Source organism: Cherax quadricarinatus, chromosome 25, assembly GCF_038502225.1.
Source record: "Cherax quadricarinatus isolate ZL_2023a chromosome 25, ASM3850222v1, whole genome shotgun sequence".
Lineage (NCBI taxonomy): Eukaryota > Metazoa > Arthropoda > Malacostraca > Decapoda > Parastacidae > Cherax > Cherax quadricarinatus.
Window position 1 is genome coordinate 7,008,428 of NC_091316.1, and position 9,238 is coordinate 7,017,665.

Here is a 9,238-nt window from a genome sequence, read left to right on the forward strand (position 1 = left end):
ATTTGAAAATTTCTAGAAGACAATTGCAACCAGACATCTTTACAAAATTTACAAATGAGGAATACACAGGAGCGTCTAATTTAATCAACTTTAATACACTACCATGACTACTACTACTTCTACTATTATTACTACAGTTTCTACTATCACCACGAGCAGAGATGTCAGAGTAAGTAATTTACATATATATATATATATATATATATATATATATATATATATATTCAAACAGTAACGAATATAGATTATATTATGGTCGTGTTTAGCGCCAGGGTTTCGCTCATTTACCATCGATTTGCAATTAAAACAGAAGATTGTTTTCCGTTGTTTGATTAGATGCCAGTCGCTCTCAGCGGTGGCTGGGAAACTCTGTTTTTGTACACATCAACATCAGGAGGAGAGCGGGTGATTCACCTCTCCTGTCATCCATCTACCTGTCACTCACCTACCTGTCGCTCACCTACCTGTCACTCACCTACTTGTCATTCACCTACCTGTCATTCACCTACCTGTCATTCACCTACCTGTCATTCACCTACCTGTCACTCACCTACCTGTCACTCACCTACTTGTCATTCACTTACCTGTCATTCACCCACCTGTCACTCACCTACCTGTCATTCAAGTACCTGTCACTCACCTACCTGTCACCTGTCACCCACTTATCACTCATTTGAGTTGAGCTCCTATTGGTAAGGAACATCTTTCTTTGAGAAAGGGGCTTGATACCAGTCAAGGGCTCTTCATCCGAGTAATTGGAGCTACCATCCTGTTTCTAGCATTGCTCAAAAGCTCAAAAGCTGTATGAACCCCCACGGGTATAATCCTATCGGGTATAACCCCCACGGGTATAACACTCCCCGCAATGATTATAATGTTACAGTAGCAACTGAGAGGTTTTGGGTTAATTTCTGTTCCATTCTGTTCAAGTATTCTATACCGTCAAATGAATGTTTCTACCCGCGTGCAATGTTTCTACCCGCGTACAATGTTTCTACCCGCGTACAATGTTTCTACCCGCGTACAATGTTTCTACCCGCGTACAATGTTTCTACCCGCGTACAATGTTCCTATCCCCGTACAGTGTTTCTTCCCGCGTGCAATGTTTCTACCCGCGTACAATGTTTCTACCCGCGTACAATGTTTCTACCTGCGTACAATGTTTCTACCCGCGTACAATGTTTCTACCCGCGTACAATGTTTCTACCCGCGTACAATGTTTCTACCCGCGTACAATGTTTCTACCCGCGTACAATGTTTCTACCCGCGTACAATGTTTCTACCCGCGTACAGTGTTTCTTCCCGCGTACAATGTTTCTACCCGCGTACAATGATTCTACCCGTGTGCAATGTTTCTACCCACGTACAATGTTTCTACCCGCATACAATGTTTCTACCTGTGTACAATGTTCCTATCCCCGTACAGTGTTTCTTCCCGCGTGCAATGTTTCTACCCGGGTACAATGTTTCTACCCGCGTACAATGTTTCTACCTGCGTACAATGTTTCTACCCACGTACAATGTTTCTACCCGCGTACAATGTTTCTACCCGCGTACAATGTTTCTACTGGCGTACAATGTTCCTATCCCCGTACAGTGTTTCTTCCCGCGTGCAATGTTTCTACCCACGAACAATGTTTCTACCCGCGTACAATGTTTCTACCCGCGTACAATGTTTCTACCGGCGTACAATGTTTCTACCCGCGTACAATGTTTCTACCCGCGTACAATGTTTCTACCTGCATACAATGTTTCTACCCGCGTACAATGTTTCTACCCGCGTACAATGTTTCTACCCGCGTACAATGTTTCTACCCGCGTACAATGATTCTACCCGCGTACAATGTTTCTACCCGCGTACAATGTTTCTACCCGCGTACAATGTTTCTACCCGCGTACAATGTTTCTACCCGCGTACAATGATTCTACCCGCGTACAATGATTCTACCCGCGTACAATGTTTCTACCCACGTACAATGTTTCTACCCGCGTACAATGTTTCTACCCGCGCACAATGATTCTACCCGCATACAATGTTTCTACCCACGTACAATGTTTCTACCCACGTACAATGTTTCTACCCGCGTACAATGATTCTACCAGCGTACAATGTTTCTACCCACGTACAATGTTTCTACCCGCGTACAATGATTCTACCCGCGTACAATGTTTCTACCCGCGTACAATGTTTCTACCCACGTACAATGTTTCTACCCGGGTACAATGTTTCTACCCGCGTACAATGTTTCTATACGTGTACAATGTTTCTATACGCGTACAATGTTTCTACCCGCGTACAGTGTTTCTACCCGCGTACAATGTTTCTACTCGCGTACAACGTTTCTACCCGCGTACAATGTTTCTACTCGCGTACAATGTTTCTACCAGCGTACAATGTTTCTACCCGCGTACAATGTTTCTACTCGTGTACAATGTTCCTACCCCCGTACAGTGTTTCTACCCGCGTACAATGTTTCTACCCGCGTACAATGTTTCTACCCTCGTGCAATGTTTCTACCCGCGTACAATGTTTCTACCTGTGTACAATGTTTCTACCCGCGTACAGTGTTTCTTCCCGTGTACAATGTTTCTACCCGCATACAATGACTCTACCCGTGTGCAATGTTTCTACCCACGTACAATGTTTCTACCCGCGTGCAATGTTTCTACCCGCGTACAATGTTTCTACCCGCGTACAATGTTTCTACCCGCGTACAATGTTTCTACCCGCATACAATGTTCCTATCCCCGTACAGTGTTTCTTCCCGCGTGCAATGTTTCTACCCGGGTACAATGTTTCTACCCGCATACAATGTTTCTACCTGCGTACAATGTTTCTACCCGCGTACAATGTTTCTACCCGCGTACAATGTTTCTACCCGCGTACAATGTTTCTACCGGCGTACAATGTTCCTATCCCCGTACAGTGTTTCTTCCCGCGTGCAATGTTTCTACCCGCGAACAATGTTTCTACCCGCGTACAATGTTTCTACCCGCGTACAATGTTTCTACCCGCGTACAATGTTTCTACCCGCGTACAATGATTCTTCCCGCGTACAATGTTTCTACCCGCGTACAATGATTCTACCCGCGTACAATGTTTCTACCCACGTACAATGTTTCTACCCGCGTACAATGATTCTTCCCGCGTGCAATGTTTCTACCCGCGTACAATGTTTCTACCCGCGTACAATGATTCTACCCGCGTACAATGTTTCTACCCGCGTACAATGTTTCTACCCGCGTACAATGTTTCTACCCGCGTACAATGTTTCTACCCGCGTACAATGTTTCTACCCGCGTACAGTGTTTCTTCCCGCGTACAATGTTTCTACCCGCGTACAATGTTTCTACCCGCGTACAATGTTTCTACCCGCGTACAATGTTTCTACCCACGTACAATGTTTCTACCCGGGTACAATGTTTCTACCCGCGTACAATGTTTCTACCCGCATACAATGTTTCTATACGTGTACAATGTTTCTATACGCATACAATGTTTCTACCCGCGTACAATGATTCTACCCGTGTGCAATGTTTCTACCCACGTACAATGTTTCTACCCGCGTACAATGTTTCTACCCGCGTACAATGTTTCTACCCGCGTACAATGTTTCTACCCGCGTACAATGTTTCTACCCGCGTACAATGTTTCTACCCGCGTACAATGTTTCTACCCGCGTACAATGTTTCTACCCGCGTACAATGTTTCTACCCGCGTACAATGTTTCTACCTGCGTACAATGTTTCTACCCGCGTACAATGTTTCTACCCGCGTACAATGTTTCTACTCGTGTACAATGTTCCTACCCCCGTACAGTGTTTCTACCCGCGTACAATGTTTCTATCCGCGTACAATGTTTCTACCCGCGTACAGTGTTTCTTCCCGTGTACAATGTTTCTACCCGCGTACAATGACTCTACCCGTGTGCAATGTTTCTACCCACGTACAATGTTTCTACCCGCGTGCAATGTTTCTACCCGCGTACAATGTTTCTACCCGCGTACAATGTTTCTACCCGCGTACAATGTTTCTACCCGCGTACAATGTTTCTACCCGCGTACAATGTTTCTACCCGCGTACAATGTTTCTACCCGTGTACAATGATTCTATCCGCGTACAGTGTTTCTACCAGCATACAATGATTCTTCCGGCGTGCAATGTTTCTACCCGCATACAATGTTTCTACCCGCGTGCAATGTTTCTACCCGCGTACAATGATTCTACCCGCGTACAATGTTTCTTCCCCCAATGTTTCTACCCGTACAATGTTTCTACGTGTGCAATGTTTCTACCCACGTACAATGTTTCTACCCGCTGCAATGTTTCCCGCGTACAATGTTTCTGTTTCTACCCGCGTACAATGTTTCTACCCGCGTACAATGTTTCTACCCGCGTACAATGTTCCTATCCCCGTACAGTGTTTCTTCCCGCGTGCAATGTTTCTACCCGCGTACAATGTTTCTACCCGCGTACAATGTTTCTACCCGCGTACAATGTTTCTACCCGCGTACAATGTTTCTACCCGCGTACAATGTTTCTACCCGCGTACAATGTTTCTACCCGCGTACAATGTTTCTACCCACGTACAATGTTTCTACCCGCGTACAATGTTTCTACCCGCGTACAATGTTTCTACCCGCGTACAATGTTTCTACCCGCGTACAATGTTTCTACCCGCATACAATGTTTCTACCCGCGTACAATGTTTCTACCCGCGTACAATGTTTCTACTCGCGTACAGTGTTTCTTCCCGCGTACATTGTTTCTACCCGCGTACAATGATTCTACCCGTGTGCAATGTTTCTACCCACGTACAATGTTTCTACCCGCGTGCAATGTTTCTACCCGCGTACAATGTTTCTACCCGCGTACAATGTTTCTACCCGCGTACAATGTTTCTACTAGCGTACAATGATTCTACCCGCGTACAATGTTTCTACCCGCATACAATGATTCTACCCGCGTACAATGTTTCTACCCGCGTACAATGTTTCTTCAATGTTTTCCGGCGTACAATGTACCCGCGTACAATGTTTCTACCCGCGTACAATGTTTCTACCCGCGTACAATGTTTCTACCCGCGTACAATGTTTCTACCCGCGTACAATGTACAATTCTACCCGCGTACAATGTTTCTACCCAATGCGTACAATGTTTCTACCCGCGTACAATGTTTCTACCCGCGTACAATGTTCTTATCCCCGTACAGTGTTTCTTCCCGCGTGCAATGTTTCTACCCGCGTACAATGTTTCTACCCGCATACAATGTTTCTACCCGCTTACAATGTTTCTTCCCGCGTACAATGTTTCTATACGCGTACAATGTTTCTACCGGCATACAATGTTTCTACCCGCGTACAATGTTTCTACCCGCGTACAATGTTTCTACCCGCGTACAATGTTTCTTTCCGCGTACAATGTTTCTACCCGCGTACAATGTTTCTACCCGCGTACAATGTTTCTACCCGCGTACAATGTTTCTACCCGCGTTCAATATTTCTACCCGCGTACAATGTTTCTACCCGCGTACAATGTTCTTATCCCCGTACAGTGTTTCTTCCCGCGTGCAATGTTTCTACCCGCGTACAATGTTTCTACCCGCATACAATGTTTCTACCCGCTTACAATGTTTCTTCCCGCGTACAATGTTTCTATACGCGTACAATGTTTCTACCCGCGTACAATGTTTCTACTCGCGTACAATGTTTCTACCCGCGTGCAATGTTTCTACCCGCATACATTGGTCCTACCCGTGTATAATAAATATATTTTCAACCACGCATTAAATATGTGCAAACCCACGTATACTAAACACGTGCCCACCCACATATACTAAACATGTGCCCACCCACATATACTAAACATGTGCCCACCCACATATACTAAACACGTGCCCACCCACATATACTAAACATGTGCCCACCCACATATACTAAACATGTGCCCACCCACATATACTAAACATGTGCCCACCCACATATACTAAATATGTCCCCACACACATATACTAAACACGTGCCCACCAACATATACTAAACACGTGCTCACCCACATATACTAAACATGTGCTCACCCACATATACTAAACATGTGCCCACCCACACATATACTAAACACGTGCCCACCCACATATACTAAACACGTGCTCACCCACTTATACTAAACATGTGCCCACCGACACATATACTAAACACGTGCCCACCAACATATACTAAACACGTGCTCACCCACATATACTAAACATGTGCTCACCCACATATACTAAACATGTGCCCACCCACACATATACTAAACACGTGCCCACCAACATATACTAAACACGTGCTCACCCACATATACTAAACATGTGCTCACCCACATATACTAAACATGTGCCCACCCACACATATACTAAACACGTGCCCACCCACATATACTAAACACGTGCTCACCCACTTATACTAAACATGTGCTCACCCACATATACTAAACATGTGCCCACCCACACATATACTAAACACGTGCCCACCCACATATACTAAACACGTGCCCACCCACATATACTAAACATGTGCCCACCCACACATATACTAAACACGTGCCCACCCACATATACTAAACACGTGCTCACCCACATATACTAAACATGTGCCCACCCACACATATACTAAACACGTGCCCACCAACATATACTAAACACGTGCTCACCCACATATACTAAACATGTGCTCACCCACATATACTAAACATGTGCCCACCCACACATATACTAAACACGTGCCCACCAACATATACTAAACACGTGCTCACCCACATATACTAAACATGTGCTCACCCACATATACTAAACATGTGCCCACCCACACATATACTAAACACGTGCCCACCCACATATACTAAACACGTGCTCACCCACTTATACTAAACATGTGCCCACCGACACATATACTAAACACGTGCCCACCCACATATACTAAACACGTGCTCACCCACATATACTAAACATGTGCCCACCCACGTATACTAAAAATGTTCCCACCCACCTATACTAAACATTTGCCCACCAACATATACTAAACATGTGCTCACCCACATATACTAAACATGTGCTCACCCACATATATTAAACATGTTCCCACCCACATATACTAAGCATGTGCTCACCCATATATACTAAACACGTGCCCGCCCACGTATACTAAACATGTGCCAACCAACCTATACTAAACATGTGCCCACCAACATATACTAAACATGTGCCCACCAACCTATACTAAACATGTGCCCACCAACATATACTAAACATGTGCTCAACCACATATACTAAACATGTGCCCACCCACATACATGTATATTAAACATGTGCCCACCCACATATACTAAACACGTTCCCACCCGCACAGACTAAACATGTGCCCGTCCATGAATACTAAACATGTGCCTACCCACATATACTAAACATGTGCCCACCCACTTATACTAAACATGTGCCCACCCACATATACTAAACACGTGCCCACCCGCACAGACTAAACATGTGCCCATCCATGAATACTAAACATGTGCCCACTCACATATACTAAACATGTGCCCACCCACGTATACTAAACTTGTGCCCACCCACATATACTAAACATGTGCCCATCCACATATACTAAACATGTGCTCACCCACATATACTAAACATATGCCCACCCACATAGACTAAACATCTGCCCACCCACGTATACTAAACATGTGCCCACCCACGTATGCTAAACATGTGGCCATCCACATATACTAAACATGTGCCCACCCAGGTATACTAAATATGTGCCCACCCACATATACGAAACATGTGCCTACCCACATATACTAAACTTATTCCCACCCACATATACTAAACATGTGCCCACCCACATATACTAAACACGTGCCTACTCACATATACTAAACATGTACCCATCCATGAATACTAAACATGTGCCCACCCACATATGCTTAACACGTGCTGTGAAGGCTTACTCAGGCCTGTAACAACTTCAGACAGTATTACCAAGCCTGGCTCCTCCTCAGGAAAATTAATGAATATAAAAAGAAATAATAACAGACAAACATAAACACTTTATTATATAGAAAATATAAAATATAAAACACTTAAATATGAAATATTAATCTTACATTAAAGAAAACGAAAAATGAAAAATATAAATGATAACTGAATTCAACACTAATATAAAACTTGGGTGTCTGGTGTTGGTGACACTGTGTGTTGTTGAAATCGTAGCCGTTGCTGATGATGGGGGAGGGGAGGGTCGCAGGTGTTGGTTACAACCCACCGGTTCGTTTTTCACAGTATAGCCGTGAGTATACTATCCCAATGACAGGAAAGCAGGTTCTTTACCGCTGCAATGATGAAGGGTTACGTCCTGAAATTTCATACAGGTGCACAGGTAATGAAATCCAAAAAGGGGAAGTCTCAGGACGTTAGTCCATCTCCATCAGTTCTACTCGTTGATTGGCAGGTGACCCTCTCTGTCATCCAAGCTGGAAAGATAGACAGGTTACCCACTGCTTAAGAAATCACTCTCCATGATAAGTACAATACCTAAAAGATGTGGTGATTATTACAACAGTCAACTTAGAGCAAGACTGAAAGGACTAAGTTTATTATTGGTCAAAAGTGAAGCTTTAAACCAATAAATCCACTAGAATACAAGGCAGGCATGTACTTACAGTAGTGCTGGGAGCTGTGAGTCTAGTGATTACTGTTTGGACCGGAGCCCCACACGTCACCTTTCGGGGGGGGGGGAAGAAGGAGGGGAAGGGATAGCGGGAGCTAGACTGACCCTACCTTAACAAGCAGCCAGCAGTCAAACTATCACTTTCGGGGTGGGGGAAAAAAAGGCGGGAATAGCGGGAGCTTGACTTACCCTACCTTAACAAGTAGCCGGCAATGAAACTATTGTTACTGTATACTCCCTCGCTACTCCTATCTATTGAACTTTTCCCTCACACTCCCCCATACCAAGACTTATAGTCAAGGAGTATAAGAAGAATAGGCAAGGAAAAAGTTCTAACATATGGAAGTCGTGTAAGGCAACAAATCTACTGACTGTCACGACTTAACCAGTCAGAGAAATAATTGGATGAACCATTGATATACACAATATGGAACTTAAAAGCCTGGAGTGCCAATGTCCACCTCAAGAGGCAACTGTTGGTTCCCTTAAAAGTTTCTAGGTATATCAAAGGTTTGTGGTCCGTTTCTAAAAT